This window comes from Lepisma saccharinum, chromosome 14, assembly GCF_977018435.1.
Source record: "Lepisma saccharinum chromosome 14, izLepSacc3.1, whole genome shotgun sequence".
NCBI classification, from domain to species: domain Eukaryota; kingdom Metazoa; phylum Arthropoda; class Insecta; order Zygentoma; family Lepismatidae; genus Lepisma; species Lepisma saccharinum.
The window spans coordinates 17,188,834-17,213,470 of NC_139242.1; positions in this window are offsets into that span (position 1 = coordinate 17,188,834).

Genomic DNA, 24,637 nt, shown 5'->3' on the forward strand with positions numbered 1-24,637 from the left:
ACTGAGTTTAGGAAATGTTTTTCTCAAGTACCCACAATGTTGCCCGGCTGTCCCGTTTGCAAAGAAACAACGAAATTTTGTAAACCCAGACTGCATGCCTAACAATATACCAATCCGCATATCCGCCAACCATATTTTTCATAATTTATCACTTTTAATATTGTATACATATTTTCATATGTTTCCTTCATGGTGGAAGAATAAGCAAGGGGTACTGATGGGTATATATTCCCATTATGCAACAAAACTACTTTTAAACTTTTCTTAGATGAATCTAAAAATAGTCGCCACTCGTTTGGGTTGTGACTCCTTCCAAGTTCTTGCAGAAGGCCTTCTACATCATTGCAGTAAGTTAACTCATTACTAACAGAAAAAAATGTGTCAGTGATTGTTGGCGTTTCCGATATGACACCTAACACAATCTTGTAATAAATTCCACCCTCGGAGACGAGAACCTAATAATTGCACTTGAACTTTAGAAAGGCTGAGGTCTCTGACTAGATCATTTAGTTCGGATTGGGAAATAATGTGAGGTATATTTGTTGGATCAGGAAAATTTGGATCGGTGTTTGAATATGAGGGTCCAGGTTCGTCATCTGGAGAAGCACTGCTGGGTTCTGTTTCATCCACTGTCCATTCTTTAGTGGACTTAGGAATTGGTATAAAATCATGACTCATAGGTTTCTTGACTGAAGGAACATCAGGATAAAATATAGTATGATCTTTCTGTTCTGTCTATATTACAGGGTTTCCGAAGGGCATTGATTTGTGAGTGCCATTAAGCCAACCACGTAAAGTTCGCGAACAATTACAACAAATTTTACCTGGTGCCCAGCTTTTTCCCTCGTCTACTTTACTTCCAAAATACAACTCATATGCTTTTTCACTACAGGAGTGATAGTATTTCTCTGTGACTTCGGAGTAAATTCCCCGCAAACAAAACAAAACAAGTTCGGGTTATTCACACATTTGGGTGATATGGCGAACTCATTAATTGAGTTATATTTCTTTAAAAAAAAATTATGAATGCTCTGATCGTTTTGTTACAATACAACTTACACTTCACTTCACTAACACAATATTACATTCACAATTTCACGAACATACACAAACATAAAATACGGTTACTCGCGAAGTTATCGGAAAGAAAGTTAAGACTCGACTACCCTACAAAATAAATTTTAACAGAGAAACAAGATATTACTCTACTGCCAGATGTTTCCTCCAGGAAATATTAAGTGCCAGTCATAAACACACAAGGTTGCTAAAAGGTTCATATCCATTTGCTAGGAACCAAACGTTAAGCCGGATGCGGAGCAGGGTGTGGAGACCTGAAACCGTAAAATGTGGGTGTTCTGCAAAAAATTTAGGTGATACAGGAAAACGGATGCGGTATTCGTTATCAGCACATCTGAATACATAAAGATCACTTAGTTTTATATAAAGGAGTATTTCATTGTCTATCAGTGTTATAGCTTCTCTTGAGTTCTTTGTCTGAAACTCACGGCCAATAATCACAACTTGATGTCTTCTCTGACACAATGCTTCACAAATACTTCTCAAAATAGCTTCTGCTTGCTTTTACGCAGTTTTTATACCTCATAAGCAAAACTGACGCCTTCTCTGATTGGTTGAAATAAAACCTACGCGTTTTCTAATTGGACGAAATAAAACCGACGCGTTTTCTGATTGGTTGAAATATTCTTAACATTAGTTCATCCAAAAACCTAATAGTTATCATCCAAATGCATTAACAAATACACCCTGAAAATAGTTTGAAATATTATACACACCTTAGAACTTTGTAATATCCTAATATAGAAATACAGAACCAAAAATAGCATAGTGGAAATCTGAAAACCGAAAACTATAAAATAACTTTTAGTTAAAAATACTTTTTTCTTTAGTTTTTTTTTAAAATAAAAACTAAAACTTTAAAAATTAGAGAATGTGAGATACAAACCGCAATAAATAGAAAAGTTAAAAAAATATCTTTGTAACTCCAAATTGCAATAAAAAATGTTGCCTGAATAGTTAAAATTGTGTTATTAGAATAAAAAATTACATAAACTTGTGAAATAATAAATTAAAAATTGATAAAATGTCTTTTTGAGTAAAATATAACAAACAAAATGTTGCCTGAATAGATGAAATTGTGTTATTTGAGTAATAATAAGCCTAAACTTGTAAAATAAAAGGGTAGAACTTGACAAAACATAAACGTGTGAAATAAACAGATAGAAGTTGACTAAGTTGTGTGTCGAAAATGTAACTAAAAGTCTTTCCTGAACAGATTGTATTGCGTTATTTTGATAAAAATAAGCATAAACTTGTAAAATAATAAATTAAAAGTTGAAAAAATTCTTTGTTAATTTAAAGTATATAAAAAAATGTTTCCTGAATAGATAAAATTGCATTATTTTGGTAAAATAATAAGTTAAAAGTTGACAAGACACACTTAGTGTGTCCAAAACTTGAAAAATAAACAATTAAAAATTTAAGAACGCAGTTTGTGTGTTGAAAAAAAAAATGTTGCCTGAATAGATAAAATTGTGTTCTTTGAATAAAAATAAGTATAAGCTGGGAAAATGTTTGACATAAAGTCAAAGTTTGGTAAAAAATAAAGTCAATATTATGTTAAATAGCACACAGTAACATACATTTACTACCTAAATCAATAATCAAAGGGTCCTAGGTTCGATACCCCATGATAAAAGCAAATAGTGAAAACTGTAGGCCCAGTCCCTGATAGCTCTCCCTTCTTCATAGTACAGATAAAAAACCCTTATGCTTCGTTCTCCTTGTTCAAAGTAAAATTCTCGCTCCAATCTATTTGGGTAGCTTCAGAGACCTAGATCGCGCAGTCCCAGACATCCTTTGTTGTTTGGTTCAATCCCTCCCCTGCCCTGCGGCATTGCATACCTTTCACCTGTTCTTGCGTTCTGATTAACCTTGGGAAAACCGGTTCTGATTGGTCAATCGGGTTCTTTCTTTGTTCTGGCATTCTGACGTCAATTAACCTAGATCGCACATTCCCCAAATTCCTTTCTCGTCTACCCTCAGCGCGGAGTTCACAGTCTTCTGTCTAGCGTCTTTCATACCATAATAAAATTACATAGTACCATTTATTACCGTTGCATATCGCGGGTTCGAGTACCGGGACCGTCTTCTTTCGTACCATTAACACCTTTCATAGCGGTTCATAAACCATAAAAACTTATTTTCAATATTATAAACATTAATATTATCGATTTATACATTACATACTTTGCAGTAATGAATATAAAACCATATGGATAGCGTTTAGTACCTCTAATTACCTTCTACTATATACATATTTTTCATAAAATAAATAATTATATATTCATAAAAGTTGTAAACATGTAAATACATAAATGTAAATTATTCTAATGATATGTAAATTTAGTCTAAATTATGCAAATGAGTTCTAAGTACGTGCAAATAAATTGTAAACACGTGCAAATAAATTCTAAATACGTGCAAATAAATTGTGAATATTAAATAGCGACATCCGTTATCGTATTCGTATTCAACTACTACTGGCCGTATTAAAGGCAATTTTGTGGTAATTTTTCGATAACAGATGGCACCACCGTTTGCCATGGCAACCGAGGGCCATGTTGCCAGATCTCTGCGTAAATATAACCAAGGTAGATACATACAGGTTGGTCGATTAGGGTACTCGATGTGAGATGACGTCATATTGGTTAGAGGTGAGTTAGTGGATTAAAAAATAGTAGTAAATCATGGAAATTGATAATCATGAGATTTTAGTTATATGTTCTTATTAGAGAAATAAGTGGAGAGAGCTTCTTTCAAGCAAATGCCACCTACGATCTTCAGCTAGCCATCGAACACTTACCACAGCGAGGGCTACTGGAGTATCCTTCCGCTGCATAAAGAACGCTAATTAAGTGTATTTTTTTCTGTTTCCCTCTGACCAACCAACATTTCGGCCAGTACTATATGTCAAAAACACAAACTCGAAGTGTAACATCGGGAAACAGGTTTTTTTTAGACCGGCAGAAAAACTTAAATTATTTTCGACCTAAATTTCTGCCACTACTGTTTTTATTTTTTTCTCTCTTCATGTGTATTAATTAAACAGACAATAGTTTGGGGGCGGAACGCCCCATGTATATATATATCACATCGCAATTTGGAAATTCCTGGTATATAATTTTGAATGTTTGTACTTGTGAACCCTTCAGGTTGATCCTGCTGTATATATTGCATGCCAATTTTTTTTCTTGGGGCTGCTTCCCAAGTTTTTTTTTACTAACTTCCAGGAAATGTTTAAACAATTGAAAGTGTATAAACATACTCCGCGTATCTTTAACTACCTATGCAATGGAACTGACCTTCCCCAGGAAGCAAATATACATTTTTTCTTCTTCCGTGTGCTACAGTGCTTTCGTGTGCTCCGTGTGTATAGTGATAAACACCGCTACAGTGACACATAAGAAAAGGCGGCTCAGCATCAACTGACCACGCGCAGTACGCGTGCCATCAATGTTGTTTACAATCCAGCATGTTTAGATATTTAAGTGCATGATTTTTGGTTGTGTGTAAAATTTATTTTTCCTTACACCCACCCTTGTATAATAGTATTTTTTTTTTTTTGGGTTGGTGTAAATAAATTGTCTTCTTGAGTTGACTGGTATGGTCGGGCTCGCATTACAAAAAATTAACTTCCCTGCGTGAATCTAATATTTTGCCCCAGGCAGGTGTGTCGCATCATGCCGAAGGCATGACTCGAATCCGGGATCCCGGGCGCCATAGTCCGATAGTATAATTATTTCATAAAAAGGGCCCGAGTATGAAAGAAACTGGAAAGAGCTTCTTTCAAGCAAATGCCACCTGCGATCTTCAGCGCATGTAAAAAACCGCTGATACTAATTCTTCTGGAATCGCAGGAAAGATACTGCAAACACAGCTTTACGCTGAAAGCACCGTTATTGAGAGACACGGCCGAAGTTCGAATTTCATTTAAATAGCTCGGGAGAATATTTCTTCAAACAGTCGGTATCTGAAATATATCGCGTGCACAGTCGGTACCTCGAAATTATACAAGTGGTTGAACTAAGAAAGTTATGGCGTGAATAGTTGTTGCCTCCGACTTAAAGTCGGATTACCGAACGTTACAAAAGGAGTTACAATGAGGAGTAGTACGCTATCGGAAAGGAGTTTTATTTCAGAAGAGTTTCATTAGTGTTTCATCTACGAACCAGCGAGTCGATCGTCACTTCGAGATCTACAGGTAACGAAAGTTCCTAAAACCCTTGTCTATCATTCTCTCACACCCCTGCCAGACCAGTCAATTGTAATGTTTAAAGTTAATAGTGAGTGTAGCTTCTCATTTCACGGGGCTAGTCCACTTGCTTTCTGTTAAACTGAAGCTCGTTGAGCTCTTATTGTGGTCACTCTTTGATTACTGTGATGTACAAGGTAGAATCAAAAAGTAAGGTAACAAGTGCCATGAAAATGTACAACGATATGCTAGTAACTGTTTTTTTTTTGTGTGTTGTAGGTATTGATGGATAGTATCCCTGGTGACCGCTAGAGAGCAGCATGGTGACACAGTTGCAGAGAATCGCAATTCGAAGATGGCAGGGTTACTGGAAACATGGTCAAATGTGGAAGTGCGAAGTGTGATCAGGTTTTCGCATGCGAAGGGGAAGGAACCAGCCGAGATCCATCGGGAACTTGTGGAGGTGTATGGAAACAACGTGTTATCCAGGAAACAAGTGTGGTGTTGGTGTAAGGAGTTTGAAAACGGTAGGACTGACATTAATGATGATCAGACCGTCAACTTCAGTTACCGACCAGAACATTTGTCAGGTGGAGGGAATGATTAGGGAGGATAGGCAAATCACACTGTCACACATTGCAGATGCACTGAACATTTCGTATGGTTCTGTGCATAGTATTGTGCACAACACGCTTGGCTACCGCAAAGTGTGTGCACATTGGGTACCAAGAAATCTCACTGATTATGACAAAGGCAGACGAATTGGCATGAGTCTGAACCACCTGATCCGTTATCAACAGGAAGGGTCGTCATTTCTGTATCGCATCATTACGGGTGATGAGACACCTGTGCCATTGTGGACACCGGAATCCAAACGTTCCTCCATGATGTGAAAATATCCATCATCGCCCCCATCCAAAAAGTTTTAAACAGTAACATGTGCAAGGAAAACAATGGCCACGATCTTTTGGGACCACCTTGGTGTGATTCACCTGGAATTCCTTCCACGTGGTACCACTGTCAATGCTGTGACCTACTGCCAGACATTGGACAGACTGAGAGAGGCCATACGTCGGAAACGACCTGGAGCACTCAGGGAGGGTGTATTGTTGTTACACGACAACGCTCGACCTCACACAGCGCAGCTCACCAGTGACCATGTCACACGTTTCCACTGGGAGGTTTTGGAACACCCCGTATACAGCCCTGATCTTACACCCAGCGATTTCCATCTGTTCGGACCAATGAAGAAGCATCTTCGAGGACGACGCTTCAACACAGTGCAAGAGGCACAGGATGCAGTGAAAACCTGGTTGGACAGCCTTGACACTGATTTCTTCACTCGTGGCATTGATGCATTGGTCACCCGCTGGAACATGTGCTTAGACAAATATGGTGACTATGTGGAATGTTAGTGTGCAGTGTCATGTATACCCTGTCACAGTTTAGGCAACCACGACATAAAGGTTTCTGTGGAAAAAAACTTGTTACCTTACTTTTTGATTCTACCTTGTAGTTTATGGTCCTGGGGTCTCAGTCAGAGATAAAAGGAAAATTCAGGTGATGCAAAATTCTTGTATACGATTTGCATTGAACATAAGAAAATATGAACATATCCTGCCTCATTTGAACAAAAAGAAAATATTAACAATGGACAGAAGAAGGCATCTACACTATATCACCTTCATAAACAAAATTTTGAAAGTAAGTAAACCAGATTATCTATTTAGAAAACTTAAAGTAGGCACTCAAATACACTCACACTTCACGCGAGGGCATAACAAACTTTTTACATGTCATCACAGTACCACCTCCTTCAAATCATCATTCTCGGTAAATGCAGTTTCAACCTGGAATAAATTGCCCGTCACTAGTGTGTTATATGACGGCTCCCGTGTATCATTTTGCTACACTAAATCTGAACAAACTATCCTCTACAGTCAAACACCATGCCTTGACCGATTATATAAAGCAAAGTGCTCTCGATCTTCTTTTCCTTCAAGAGGTCGGTACAGACGATTTTACATGTGGCCACGACTACGCTATATATAATAATTTTACATACAACGCCACAGGTACTGCCATTTTGGTACGACAAGGTATACCTGTTAACAAAACTGTCCTGCATCCCTCTGGACGAATTTCGTGCGTCGAAATAGGTAAAATCTGGTTTTGTAATATCTATGCTCCTTCAGGATCAGTGGCCCGCGAGGCACGAAACACTTTCTATGCAACAGAAGTGGCGACAGCTTTAGGGGGCAACCACCAACATATTGTCCTTGCTGGGGATTTTAACTGTATGTTACGACGACAAGATCAATATCCAGGGTTTAACTCATCCCTTAGTCTCTCTACCCTGGTCGAGGCCTTTCACCTAAAAGATGTCTGGGAAACCAAGCACCCACAACTGGAAGGATTCACCTTCATACGTCCAGACTCGGCCAGTCGACTAGACCGTTTCTATGTAAGTGCGAACTTATTACCCAAAGTGTCATCTGTAAAGATTTTTCCCACTTGCTTCACCGACCACCTCAGTGTGCAACTAGACATGGCAATGGACGCCAAAACTGCAGTTCGGGGACGTGGATACTGGAAACTTAATAGTCGGGTTCTCCAAGATGAACAATTTCGAACAGCCTTCAAACAAAAGTGGAAGGAATGGGAAAATATGAGCAGGCGCCAAACTGATATCATCACATGGTGGGACACATTTCTGAAGCCGTCAATCAAGCATTTTTGTATAGCATACACACGTATGATGCATACGGATTTCCATAAGAAATACAACTTCTATTATCGCGTACTCCACGAGTTGACGAAACAACTCATACGGGGCGACCCAGTCCTGCAGGAACTGAAACGTATACAATCGGTCCTACTGAGGATGCACCACGAGCGAATGGCAGGTTTCGTGGTGAGAAGTCGTCTCCCAACAATTGACCCTCAAGAACAAGCCAGTATTGCCCATGTAAGCGCAGAACAGCGAAGTGGGAAAAGGAAACTCATAACGAGATTGCAACAAGGGAACGAATGCCTCACACAACCCTCAGACATTCGTGCATGCCTATATGAACACTATGCAGCACAATTTAAGGCACCCCAGGCGGAAGAAGAACACGTGACATACCCCGATATCGCCACGCTGTCAGGGGAAGATGAAGACATCTTAAACGAACCGTTTACTAAGGAAGAAGTGGAAGCGGCCATCCAACAAGCTCAAAAAGGAAAAACCCCGGGCATAGACGGACTACCGATTGAATTATTTCAAACATTTTGGCCTACCATGTCAGACCTGCTTATGCGGTGGCTCAATGCCTGTTTTGCGCAGAAGAAGTTAGGTCGTACAAGCTCGACAGGGGTCATGGTCTTAATCCCGAAAGTGACACATCCCTTAACACCTGAAGATTATCGCCCCATCACTTTGTTATGTGCCGATTATAAAATAATGGCACGAATATTAACGCGCCGACTACAACACTATGCAGCTACTCTACTAGGCCCTCATCAATTTGTGCACGGAACTAATGGTAATATAACAACCGTTCTCACTAGCATACGAGACATCGTTACTGTAATGAATGAAGCCCCTGACTCGGAAGCAGCTCTAGTAGCCCTGGACTTCAAAGGAGCATTTGACTCATTGTATCACCATTATCTATTTCGGCATTTAACTCAGGTTGGATGCGGAGAATCCTTCGTAGAAGCGATAAAGAGCCTATACACCCAGGCTCGGGTACATTTGTGTGTAAATGGAACATTATCCTCGCTGTTTGTTCTTCAGCGCTCTGTTAGGCAAGGTTGCCCCTTTTCACTCCTCGCCTTCTGTACAGCTCTTAGTCCCTTCCTACACCAAATAAATCAACGACTACAAGGAATACAAGCATATGGCAAGACCTACCGAGTTTTTGCATACGCCGACGATGTCACAGTGGCGGTGCGTGATCATCAGGATTATATTAACCTAATGGAAATCTTGGAACAATTACGAGTAAATACAGGTTTGTGTCTCAACCTGAGAAAATCAAAAATACTACCCTTGGGGAGAATGGCAAGGAACTGGACAGAATCTGTCCCAATGAACGTGACGGACGTATTGAAAGTACTCGGGATCTATTTCTCGAGAAACCTGGTCGAGACTTCCAACCACACATTTCAAACCATAGTGCCCAAAATACAAGCAGTATTACATTTCAACCGACTCCGCCAACTGTCACTAAGCGCTAGAATCAAATATGTTAACACTTATGCACTCTCGAAACTATGGTATGTGGCGCAAATACTACCCGTGCCTACCCAAACGGCTGCGAGAATCCGGAGAATGATCACACGCTTTCTCTGGCACGGTCACCTGTTCCATGTAGCTCATAACACACTATGCCTACCAAATCGCCTTGGAGGACTAAACCTGCTGAGTATCGACCGACAAGCGCAAGCCTTATTTTTGCACCGCCATATCACCATGATAGTCCAGCATCAAGATAGCATTACGGCTCGTGTGCTACGCTCCATGCTGGATGAAGTGGAACTATGTGCCCCAATTTACCCAGGTGTTATACCCACTAAATTTCTCTATTTACGAACAACCATAGTGGAAATTTGTTACATGTTGATGCTCCTTCCAAGTGTGGATCCTTCTGATATAACAGTCAAATCTCTATCAAAAATGCTGCAAAACCGGATGAAACATATTCCGCGTATTGTCCCATTATTTCCCAGTGTGCGCTGGAACATCGTGTGGAGAAACATATCGGCGACCCACCTCCCCAATCGAGTGCGCTCCATATGGTACTTAACTGTACACGATGCTATCGTCACTAGAGTACGATTGCAGAGATACCTTATGGCAGACAACTCCCATTGTACCAAATGTGCACAGGACGACACCTTAGTGCATCGACTGACGACATGTGTGACAGTCGTGGAACATTGGAAACACCTTAAGAAGTTACTTGGAATCATATGCCGCCGCTCTCCGAATGACTTCACGGTGAACCATATATTAACTCTAGAGTTTCAGTATTTTCCTCTCACAAGAACATGTGCAGTGCAATTTCTCATAGGACATTATGTCTATTATGTGCTTGGCAACCAACCTCATGTACAAAAACTGTCATTCAAATTCTATGCCAGTGAACAATATTATCACAATGATCAGATAACCTGTAAAGCCTTGTATGCAAATTTCCTACATGTGATCCTTTGAAATTGTCGTCCAAATGTAAAATCTGTGTAAGAAGTAGCTAATTTCAATAAAGAAAATTTAAAAAGGAAAAAAAAAAAATAACAATAACTAACCAATCAACACTGCATGCTCTTAAATCCACAGCAAAGGACTATCTACTATGTAAACAGTTTGAATCTAGAAGCACACACGAATAAAAATACATTCCACAATGTATTAATGTCAATGTAAGAATTTGATATTACTTCATGTCAAATATTTCTATTCTTGCACCATCAAACATTAACAAATATGCATTTATGTGTACATGTGTGTGTGCATATATATATACTTAAAATTGTATTTAGAATTTAGTTTTATCTTTTTTTTTTTTTTGTGTATACATATACTCATTAATTGTATCTTTACAGTTCTTATTTGATTTCAAATTGTCCATGCATTTTTTTCATCTTTCTTACTTATTTACTATTATCACTATTATTATTATTATTATTATTATTATTATTATTATTATTATTATTATTTGTTTTCTTTTCTTTTTTTCTTATTGGATATATATACCGTTTGTAACTGTAGACTGTATTTTGACAAGGGTTAGGTGGGAGAACAGCTTACGCTGAACCTCGCCCGCTCAATAAAGATATATTATTATTATTATTATTATTATTATTAAGTATAGACGTAGCTCTTCAGAGCTATACCCCCTCTTACGATACACCTCCCTTTGCAGTTAACATGCCTTCGTTTTGCACATGTTATTTAGTTTTCTTTTAAGGCAAAGAGACACATGACTCCAAGAGTCTCTTGTTCAGTATTTGAAAGATACACTTTCAGCAATAGGGCCAAGTGTATTTTTCAAAGTTTTGTAAGGATATAAAACTTCAATATGAAATTCCTTGACTGATTTCGTTCAAAAGCAATACCAGGTATCTATCAAACGTGCATCCCAACTTCCCACTATATTTTAAAGTCTTCATGGCCATGCTCTAAATATATAGTTTCATTACTTTATTTCAATTTGTGAATCAGTTTAAACAGAGATTTGAAAACACCAGTAGAATTTGGAACTCACTCGCTACATAGAACTATTAAAATTATATTGATTGAGTTGGTGTTTTATGTCCACTTTATGCACAGATAGGCTAATCGGGACTGGACGTACAGTTTAAAGTGGGATCCGAACCACTATGTGCCTGTAACGGGTATCGAACCTGGGACCCCTTGATTACAAGACGACAAAACTACCACTGTGCCATCGGGGAGGCCACTATAAAATTATATGTATGCATATTTTCTAATTGAAGCTAGAACAGGAGGGGGCAAGGGCCATGTGCTGAGTTGAAGTGGACGCCAAACAAGTAGAGCAAGACTGTAAAGAGTAAACATCGTGTTTAATTAATAATATGCATAATCAGTTTGCAAAGAAATAGTTCTAAAAATTCAATTCAAGAGTCATATTATATCTATACATTATTACTACTAGTTCAGACAAGCAAGCATGCATGCACCCATGCACTGATATTTCATCGATTAAATATCAGTGCATGAACTCAGAGTTACACCTATGAAAAGAAACATTCAAATACAGTTAAAAAATATTGCGCAAATGTTTCTAATTTCTTTATAACTAGCTTAAGAATTACATGAAATGATTCCTGGTAATAATATAATTAAATTTTGTGTTTTTGAATGTCATCTCTTGTGCTTTATCTAACAATTGATTAAATCAAGTACTGAACATAATCGGAAAGCAATATTCGAAATGTTAGACTGAAATGATAACATTATCACAGAAATCTATTTTCCATCTTTTCCTGCATTTGACATATTTTTTCTTCTGAAATGTTATGTGAAGGGAAGGGGAGGTTGTTAATCTCTGGAAACTTTTGTAAATTTTTGCATAAGGCATAACTTACACCACATGCCATCATTTCACTAAGTAATAAAGACCGGTTTTGGACAAGTATAGTAAAGATTTAATAGATGGGAAGGTAAGTTAAAGGTTAAAAAGATAAAAAGACGATAGGAGTGACAGGGCACTGCTTTGTCTTTGTCCTATCTTCTGAGGAAGTCTCATGATGTGGTGAAAGCTTGAGAGCAAAGTAATTACATGCCGAAACCGGTCTTGATTACTTAGTGATTTTTTTTGCATATTCCTAGACAGTTATAAAAAAATTTTCATGAAATTTAGTTTTGCAAATTGAGTGAAAACCCTGTTTATGGAGGGTGCAGCTACATCAACTCTTTCCCCAAATACTGCAAGAACTATTTAAGATGCAACAACCATGACTCTTTATTTAAGTGTTTCAAAATAAGCTTAAAAAATTGGATTGATTTGGTGTTTTAAGTCCACTTTATGCACAGTAAGGCTAATTGGGACTGGAGCTACAGTTTAAAGTTGGATCCTAACCACTATGTGCCTCCACCGGGTATCGACAAGACAACGACGCTAGCACTGCACCATTGTGGAGGCCGTAAGCTTAAAAAATGTATTGATCTGAATTTTTAAAAGTAGTGAACATTTTCAGCACCTTTTAAAGAATTTCTGATACTAAATTAAGTAAATATGTACATTTTAACAAACTTGGAAAATTGGGATGGCTACAATCCAGGTAAAAGAAGTAAAAGGTAAATTCCAAATATCCGAATAATTCATATTATTAATATCCAACAATCAGATTGTTTGGATTATCCAGGCTACACACATATAATGTGGATGTGACTATCTCTAATAAAAATCATGGTCAAGAATTTTTTTTCCTTCCAAGAGAAACATTGTGTTTACGTGACTACCATGACTTACAATGAAATATTCCAGCCACTGCTGTCAGGCCTAGATCGTAATAGCTTAATGATGCTGCAAGTTTCAACTAAATTACTTGTAAAATTAACAATTTGAGTACGGATATACGAGTATTTCCCACTTAAGTTTGTCAGACACTTACCCCCGAAAAACATAATCAATGTTTTATGTATATCTATAATCATCAGTTCTATATATGTTCTGGAATGAATGTAGGATTTTAGTATACCTTACTCTGTGTTCATAAATAATTACCATCCACGTTAAGCTTTCTTTTTTAATCCTGTTACAAACAAGTACAGTGCCATTATACTGCTATATCTGACATATAACAACTAACATGATTACTCAATTATAATAGGATCGAGATGCATGATTAGGATAATGGACTAAGGATAGGATATACATTATGAATAAGGATATTAAATTAGGCACCTGGAATGTTCTGAGCCTTTATCGGCCTGGGGCATTTCAGTGTACAGTTAATGAGATAGTTAAGTATAAATTAGATGTAGTAGCTGTCCAGGAAGTTAGGTGGCCAGGAGAAGGGAATTGTAAAACTAAAAATTATACTTTTTTCTATGGTGGTACTGAAAATCATAATTTTGGAACAGGCTTTTTCATAAATAATAGAATTATCTCGGCTCTTAAAACAGTAGAATTTATTAATGATAGGATATCATATGCAGTTTTACAGGGTAGGTGGTGTAAAATTATTTTAATAAACATAGATGCACCAAAGGAAGATAAAGATGATAATACTAAAGATGATTTTTATACAGAGTTAAAACAGGTCTTTGATAAATTTTCTCAGTATGATATGAAAATTCTGTTAGGTGACTGTAATGCACAGATTGGCAAAGAAGAGACATTTAAACCCACGATTGGTAAAGAAAGTCTTCATGAATTAAGTAATGATAATGGTATAAGATTGATTACTTTTGCAACCTCAAAGAATTTAATTGTGAAAAGTACCACTTTTAAACATGAAGATATCCATAAATATACCTGGTCTTCTCCAGATGGTAAAACTCATAATCAGATAGATCAAATTCTCATTGATAAGAGAAGGCATACCAGTATAATTGACGTTCATATACATAGAGGTGCTAACTGTGCCAGTGGCCATTATTTAGTAATTGCTAAATTAAGAGAAAAACTCACAGTGATAAATCATAAGCAACAAAATCTAAAAGTTATAAAATTTAATACAGTAAAATTTGCTGATGAAAGAATTAAGAAAGATTACCAAATTAAACTGTCAAATAGATTTGATGTTTTGCAGGATTTAAATGATGATGAAAATATAAATGAAACAGACGTAAATAAGAATTGGGAGCACATAGGTAGGCACATAAAAGGTAAAGGTAAAGGTAAAGTGCTCCCCTGTGCTTAGCACCACGCCATGAAGGCGTATAGGGGGTGTGGGGGTAACGCCCCACACTTTCTTGATCCGGTCGTGAGTGGGGGTGATGTGATCAGCATCACGCCCCTGACCGCCTTTACCCCCCAGGGTTTCCCCCAGGTACCCATGTTATTCGACGCTGGGTGGGCGCCGGGACCGCTTCCATCGTTAGAAAAGTTCCCGGATTTGAACCGGCCGGGGATCGAACCCGGGACCTTGAGCATGGTAGTCAGACGCGTTACCGACTGAGCCACCGCGGCCTATGTGTATAGGTAGGCACATACATAATGCTATAGAATCAGCTGCTAAAGAAAGTATAGGATACCATAAACCAAGAAAAAGTAAGACATGGTATGATAATGAATGTCATAATCTAGTAGAAATAAGAAATCAGGCTAGACTTAGGTGGTTAAGTAACTCTGATGATACAAATCTAAGAAATTATAATAGAATAAAGCGAGAAGTTAACCACACGTTTAGAAGTAAAAAAATAGATTACTTGAAAAGGAAAATTAACAAAATTGAAACAAACAGCAAAAACAAAAATATCAGAGATTTATATAAAGGTGTAAATAAATTTAGAAAGGGGTGGCAACCTAAAGTAAACTTGATAAAAGATAAAGACGGTGATTTTCTAGCTGACTCAAGCGATATTCTAAATAGATGGAAGAACTACTTTAATGAACTTTTAAATGTTCATGTAGAAGATAAAGCAGAAGTAAATGAAGTACACACAGCAGAACCTTTAGTTCCAGAACCTAACTTGACTGAAGTTAAATATGCTATTAAAAGGCTAAAGAATAACAAAGCACCTGGCATTGATTTAATACCAGCTGAGTTAACTAAATATGGTGGAAATTCGTTAATATGTAAAATTCATAAATTAATTTGTTTAATATGGAATAAAGAAGAAATCCCTCGACAGTGGAAAGAATCCATAATTGTTCCTGTGTTTAAAAAAGGTGATAAAATGAACTGCAATAATTACCGTGGAATTTCTCTACTCTCAACAACATATAAAATTTTATCTAACATTATTTTAACAAGACTAACCCCATATGCTAATGAAATTATAGGTGATTATCAATGTGTATTTAAACGTAACAGATCAACTACAGATCAAATTTTTCACATCAGACAGACACTTGAAAAAAAAAGTGGGAATATAATCAAAATGTCCATCAGCTATTCATTGATTTAAAAAAAAGCATATGATTTGGTCAAAAGAAATAAATTATATAATATATTAGTCGAGTTTGGATTACCTAAGAAGCTTGTTAGTATGATAAAAGTATGCACCAGTGAAACAGAAAGTAAAATTCGTGTGGGTATTAATGTGTCTGACAAATTTACAATTCATGATGGGTTAAAACAAGGAGATGCATTATCTCCATTGCTCTTTAATTTTGCATTAGAATATGCTGTTAGGAAGGTAAAAGAAACTAACGAAGGACTAAAATTAAATGGTATGACTCAGTTGTTAGCATATGCAGATGATGTAGACTTATTAGGGGATGATATAAATACAATTAAGAATAATGTTAAAATATTTTTCAAAACTGCTAAAGAGATAGGTTTGGAAGTTAACAAAGAGAAAACTAAATATATGCTTACAGGCCAAAACCAAGTGTTAGGTAATAATCAAAATCTAATTATTGATAACAACTTGTTTGAACCAGTTTCCAAATTCAAATACTTAGGAGTAATATTAACAAATGAAAATTATATTAAAGAGGAAATAAAAAGTAGGCTTAATTCAGGAAATGCATGTTACTTCTCTCTTCATAAACTTTTGTCTTCTCATTTAATATCTAAGAAACTACAAGTTAAAATATACAAAACTGTAATTTTACCTGTAGTATTATATGGGTATGAAACTTGGTCCCTTACATTGAAAGAGGAACATAAATTGAGAGTATTTGAAAATAAGATCCTTAGGAAAATCTTTGGACCTAAAAGGGATGAGGAGACAGATGAGTGGAGAAGGTTACATAATTTAGAACTACATAATTTGTATTCATGTCCAGATATTATTAGAATAATTAAATCAAGAAGACTTAGGTGGGCTGGCCATGTGGCACAAATGGGAGAGGATAGAGGAGTTTACAGGATTCTTGTTGGGAAACCTGATGGTAAGAGACCTGTAGGAAGGCAAAGACGAAGATGGAGGACAACGTTGAGATGGACCTAAAGGAAATCGGTAGGGATGGAAAAGAGTATATAGATCTTGCTCAAGATAGGGACAGATGGAAGGCCTGTGTTGCTGCAGCCATGAACCTTCGGGTTTAAGAAGGCTAGAGAGTTAGTTAGTTTAAATTAAGTAAATATCAATTTCACAATTAATTTTGTTACATACACTTTTACCCATATCTATAAGATACTGATAATGGGCAGACACTTGTTTAACTGCATGTATTACAGATCAAATAAATCACATGATTGATTTGTATTTTGTTTTTTCATTCCAGATTTGTAACCTGCGTATACTCTTCAGAGAATGATGATGTAATGACTTCTCCTTACAACACCATTTTGGATAATAGAAAGTTTGTTGAACATGCCAGTTGCATTTTTCCATTTGAAAATGAGGTATGTTACATCCTAGATACTTCGTAAATATAGTAATTATCAGATAACAGCAGATAACAGCTCGAATTGATTCTGATTGATACTTGAACATTGTAACAATTAAAAGTACAAGTATACATTAATTACTAGAGTTGTGCTTTAAAATATTTAAAGAATTACATCAAAATATTAAAATTAGAGCTTAGCCAATCAGAAAATATTTGTTGGAATTTATGTACAGATACCAGCCAATACTTTCCTGGCATTTTGTTCTTTTTTGTTGAGTCTGCAAAAATGCACACAACACTTTCATGGAGTCTAATAATTCTGGAAATCGTGGAAAATTTGAAGTTTTAATTTATTTTGCATCAGTATTGTGGGGAAATAAATTTAATTTTGTGATTACGTAACAGGTGTTTTGATTTTATTATATAATTCTTAAACACTACAGTAAAACTCTGGTAAATTGATGATGCAATTTGAGTGGAATTCTTACATAATATTATTAATCAATATTTTGAACAACTTTTAATTGATACAGCATTCAAGCATCAGTATCGGTTTATTGGTTCAAAGTGGTATCTCCTCAGCCTTAATTATAACTGTCATTTAAACACAAGATCCATTTTTAATATTACATTGGTGAAAAATGCATGATAATTTTGAATTTTGCATCATTTACGGGATAATTTACACTCAATCAAAGTGTTGCTATACATATGAGAAATCTGGACTCTGGAAAAGTATCAACCAGCATAGGTGATGAAATTTGTTTGTTAGATTGATTTATTTCACATCGATCCAGAAATTTCACATACAGCACTCTTCCAAATTGTTACCACTTATGGGCGTATATATAGCTCACGTAAGGGAGGGGGGGTTCAATTTTTGGTTCAATTAGGGTTCCTATATTTCATAATTGAAAATCCGGGACACTACTGACCGGTAGCTTGTTTAGGGAGCAGGGGGGGGGGGGGTGGCTGGACCCGATAAAGTTGTATGTATTTACAACATAATTGTCATTTACATCACACATTGTGTGGGAACTTTATTTGAAAACTGCGGACTGAACAGATAGGCACCCAAGCACTGACTCTTTATAGTAAGCAGGTTACTATACAATGGAAGAGAATCGTAACTGAAATTCAGCACTGTTAGCAGACGGCAGCGCCATCGTGAAGTCAAAGATGTTTGCAGTACTGCCTGTATCTTGTTAACTCTTGTATTATGGAGGGGGAGTGGTTCAATGTAGAGTTAGATTGTTTTGTAAACTGAGCAATTCAAATTACGTCCAAGCATTTAAGTATAAAAAAAGTTCAGGAAAGTATTGTCTTAATCATTTCTTCCTTCCCACCTGATTCCAAGACATTTGTGCATCCCGAAGAAACTATTCGGAACACCAGGACAAATGATACCATTCTGGATTGTCCTGAACATCTGGGATGTATAGTATCCCTAGGTATGATCTGGCTATCAAAATCCACTCTGTCACGACATGAAAGATCACTCATTTATTAAATTAAGTCTATCTATAAACTTCTAACCTTTCTACATAATATGAGCAGAAAATGCTTTTGAAAAAGCTAATCTCAGCTTCTCTTTAAAAAATGATTACAATGTTCGACAGTGTTTTCCTCCTTGCTACAAAATTGAAAATAACATCATCGGTGTTATTTCAATATTCGTATGTATCTACACTTAACAGTGCAGGGTCCATTAGTCGAGGATCTCCCATTGAATTGTGAGGACATTATTTCAACCTCCTTAAAGTTAAACACATCCTCTCGGGTGTTGAAGATGAAACTGGAAGTATAGCCAAGATCACCAACAATTTGTGCATATTTGAGTACAAGAGCTTGTCACAATTTTCTATTGCCTACAATGCAGACCCTGGACAATTTCTGTTTGCCACATTTTTCATTCAGATTTGAGAATGTAAAAAAATATCATCCAGGCCATCCAACATTTTGCCACATTGTTCCAGTGAATGAGGAATAGGCATTTCATATTGGAATACATTGTTGCAATTTTTCAATGTGTTGACTGTGTTCAGAGAAACTTGGGTTAATTTCTACTACAAAATGGTCCAAAAATTGGCAACAGTAAAGTTTCTATTATTAGTGTATAAGATTTCACAAGTCACACTTCTGAGTATTGATACTTTTCTGTCCATCTTGTGTCAAATAACTTGAGAACATTACAGAACTTCCCTAGCTATCTTGCACTGCATTTTTTACAACCAAATTACTTTGAGAAGATTGATTGATTTATTTGCATTATTTTATTTTGCTTTTTGTGCCACTTTTGGCTAATTTCCGAAGATTGGGATGAGTGATGACATAATGAAATTGATGAATGGACACCCACAAATGCCCATGCCCATTCCAGGTTTCAAACCTCGGACCCATGATGTGCTAACCACGGTGGGCTGCTCCTTTGAGAAGACTCGAGGGGCAAAAATTATAACTGATTTGACAGCCTCAATATTGCAGAAATTCCACAGAAATGGGCAATAGCCAGGGTTAAAATATGTGCTGAACAATGTACAAAATTTTCTTTTAGACACTTCTCTGAAATTATCTATCTATTTCACCCCCTTAATTCTACCACCCATTACATCGGCACAATCATATTCTTCACCAACTATTTTTTTTTTCTAAATCTACACCCACTCAACCCAGAGAGAGTAGAAGTACTAATAGCTGAAGCTAACACAGATGCAGTTACAATCTCCAATAGGGACAATTTTCCCATTCCGATCTAGTGTTTGGAAAATGGTTTATCGACTTTCAGGATTATCAAACAGTTGGGAAATTTCAAATTATCGAAAATTAGAACCTGAGGAATACTTAAATCTTGAATGGTAACAAACCATATCAGGAACTTCTAATGAAATGATAATGTTCGCACTATAAATTCACAAGCAGCTGCTTCGGGCAGAAATTACATGTGGCATTATATAATTTGTGAAATGTCAGGAGTTCTCTGAGTATTTTTAAGAGAACTTCCGAAACTATCAGGGAATTGCAGACATTTGTTTTGCAGTCCCATCTGGTGTGTGGAATTAGTTACATTCCCATCTGTATCCTGTTCTACGAGGGTCACTATTTATATTTTGAGCCTAACAATGAAAAAACAGGAATTTGGCATTGAAAACTGCTTTATTGTTTTTCGAAGTATTCTCCTTTATGGTCAATACACTTTTGCATTCGTTCGAACCATTTGTCAAAGCAGTTTTTCCAATCTTCTTGAAACAACTCCATAATATGGTTTTTGAATGCATCAACGGCGTCTTCCGCCGACGAAAATCGTTGTCCACGCAATTTATTCTTGACATTCGGGAACAAGAAGAAGTCATTGGGTGCCAAATCAGGACTGTACGGCGGATGACCCATCAATTCGATTTTTTGACTGTTCATAAAGTCGGTTGTTAGACGAGATGTGTGACAGCTGGTATTGTCTTGATGAAGAATGATCCTACGGCGTTTGTTTGTTTTCCGTATTTGACCGAAGACCTCTGGCAAACAAATTGTTGTGTACCATTCAGAGTTGACCGTTCTACGTTCCTCTAAAGGCACAGTTGCCACATGACCAGTTTTCCCGAAAAAACAGGCGACCATTTGTTTCGATGTGCTTCGAGCGCGAACAACTTTTGTTGGATTGGGTTCATCTTGAAACACCCATACAGTCGACTGCTGTTTACGTTCCGGCTCATATGCATATATCCATGATTCGTCACCTGTTACAATCTTATATACGTCTTTTGAAGCACCACGATTGTATTTATTGAGCATTTGTTTGCACCAATTGACGCAAGCGTCTTCTTGAGTTTTTGTCAAATTGTGTGGGATCCAATGAGAACATATCTTTCTCACAGCTAAATGATCATGTAATATTTTATATATGCTGGTGGAACTAATGCCTATGGTTGCCTCAATCTCACAGTATGTCACATGATGATCTTGCAGTATTAGGTTTTGCACAGCATCAATGTTTTCTTGAACAACAACTGATTTTGGACGACCTTCGCGAATCTCGTCGGTGAGCGAATGGCGGCCACGATTAAATTCGTTATACCAGCGTTTCACAGTGGCAAAGGATGGGGCTTCATCGCCAAATGTGGAAGTAAGTTGATCGATGCACTTTTGTCTTGATAATCCACGTCGAAAATCGTAAAAAATCATCGCACGAAAATGTTCACGAGTTAATTCCATTTTATTGTTGTCGCGCAATCTCCAAGGCAACATAAACAACACAAATGAAGCTATTGACAAAACATTTGAAGTACGTTATGGTCAATAATGCCAGACGATTCCGTGCAAACGTCAAATCGCGCCTAACTTCAATCAGTGTTGCCAAGGCTCAAAATATAAATAGTGGTCTTCGTATACGCTTGTAATTTATGAGAACAAAATAAGTCTGAAGACATTTTTACGAACAAGTCACTGTGCATAGTGGATAGAACCAGTAATCTAGTAATTTTACTGAAGCAAAGGGAAGGGGAGGGGGTTTGGACCCTCCCTTAAATACGCCCATGTTACCACTAATACATTTTTGTTTTCTGATATTGTTTTTATAACCAGTTGACCATAACTTTTGAACTGCATGAATGATTCTGAACAAGAATTTTTATTATTGAAAGGTGTCTGTCATTAATGCACTTGCCAACAAATTGTATGTATCTTCTTATTTCCCCCCCCCTCTCCGTCCGTACCTTTAGGCACTGTCCCCAGCTCCATTGGCACACTGCTTTGGTATTCCATTTTTTCATTGTACTCTGAGAACTACAGCACATCAATGGATACAGGAGTAGCTTCCTCATGTTCTAGTTTTGCCATTGGCAAGCCAGAAAGTTAATGGAAGTCTGTCTGTCTTGGCAGATGAAAAGAATTTGAAACCATAATCTCCCTTCCCACTTCAACAGACTTAGGACTGCCAGATGGTAGTTGCAAGTGCTGATAACATCTGAACAACCTCCAAAGTGGAAGAGGTCCACAAATTTCTGAGTAATGCTTTCTGTCAACAACTATATTTTTCCCTACTTTATATATACAATTTCTTATATTTCTTGCAAGTACCATCTGGTGTGGTTAAAAATTATGATTTCATTGTTTAAAAAAAAGCAAGCATCACAAAAATCAATCCATTAAAAATGTCAAAATTGTAAAAATCCCATATCATTAGAAGTTCAATTAAAAACTGATTATTAAAATGATGAAAACATTCTCTCGGGCCATCGACCAGGTGAATTCCAAACTTTCAATAGGTAATGTCACTCTCATCTTCATCGTCAGGAAAGCTTCAATACTTGCTACTACTAATTATGAAAATGTAAAAAAGTTCATGAGAAGGTACGTACTTAATTTGAAAACACTACAAATAACTATGGAAATATGATTGTATGCATCTGCAATTGCAAATTTTATATTTGCCCAAAAAACCAAAGAACCTGTATTAGAAACAAAAACATTAGAACACAACCATAAAATTTCATCTTAACACAAACAGTATGAACAAATATATTATAATATTTATAAATTTACAACTAGCTTACATGAATATTTCATTATACAACTTACACTAAAGAAAAAACTAAGACTATCTTATTTACCTGAATTCCATTTTCAAAATAGGGTGGTTGTGAGTTGTCTGTTTGCAGATAGTGTTTAAGGTTCCTTAAAATATATACTTTAACCTGGTAGAAAACAATCTGTCTATGTACATAACACCTTATAATTTATTACCAACCTGCAATTTTCTTCAGGGTACTCAATCCAGTGGATATCAATGGACCTGAAAAGAGAAAAACTTGTAGTAAACAGAATAAACGGAAAGATACTAATATGTCTACCTGAAATAAAGACAAAATGCACAATCCTGCAACACTGCCAACCCCCAGAATCCCTTCTAGTGTTCATCTGGAGATCGGCTACTCTCTCCCTACCCACCAATCCCTGGAGTAGGATCGCTCTGAAGGTAAGCACTGGATGTTCCGAGACGTTAACAGCTCGCAGGCAAACATCCTGTCTTTTTTTCAGACAGACATCCTAAAATAACAAGAAAAGAGATTGAAATATTTTAGAAAACTCACCACATTTCCCCTGGTACATCCTGTGATGGAATTTATCCTGAAAAAGTGAAAAAACTTGTAGTAAACATAATAATTCAAAAGATACTAATATGTCTACCTGAAATAAGGACAAAATGCACAATCCTGCAACACTGCCAACCCCCAGAATCCCTTCTAGTGTTCATCTGGAGATCGGCTACTCTCTCCCTACCCACCAATCCCTGGAGTAGAACCCGCTCTGAAGGTGAGCGCTGGATGTTTCGAGACGTTGACAGCTCACAGGTAAACACCCTGTCTTTTTTTCAGACAAACATCCTAAAATAACAAAAAAAAAATGGAATATTATAGACATCCTAAAATAACAACAAGGAATAGATTATAGTAAACGTAAAGTATTAAAGAAAACATCATTACTTATCTTTTGTACACATCCTTTCTTGAAAGTAGAATGGCACAGCTGGGTCCTTCTTGTTTCAGACATCTGAATCGTAATCATCTTTAAGTCCCCTCCTCGTAGAACCTGGAATGGAGTGGCATTCTTCTGTGAATATTACTTCACTATACTCAGAAAGTACAGCCAAAAATACAAGAGGTGTTCAAGTCAAACCGGAACTTTTGAATTTATTAAATAAAAGAACTAATTTCAAGGAGTGTAAACTGCATGTATTTTTCGACATACTCCCCTACTACATTTACACACTTATCCCAACCTTTAACTAATGCCTGGAAAGCTTCGGCATAGAAAGATTTGTCAGTACTCCTGAACCGTCCAATGAGAGCTGTGGGTAGAACTACCAGGACCAGGATCGCCACTGACAATCTTACACCCATCTTTTGCAGACTGTGACTGAGCGTCTCATAACCATACTGAGCTTAAAGTCTTCTGTAGATCTCCCCGGATTTTACACCTTTGTTTTCAATAAACTTCATCACCACACGCCGTTAACATTATTGTCTGTCATCTTGATTAACGATCTATGGACTGGCACCCGACATGTGCACCACCTATCAGAAATATGACACACTTGCCACTTGCTAAAGTCCCAGTTTGACTTGAATGCCTTTCGTATAATATTTTGTATTTAATATGTACAAGAAATGGATTATACTAAATGTAAGATATTAAAGAAGAGAACCAATCTGATGAAGCATGATATCATGATATCTCCCTAAGGCAATCACATTCATAGATATTCACTATTTTATCTATGGTACATATATTCTTATGACCTTATCAGATTTGATTCTGCCACTTTGCCAATGTTGAATATGACATGGATTTGACATTTGTGGAACTACAGCACCTAAATGAGACTTTACTTTCTGTGGCAAGAACC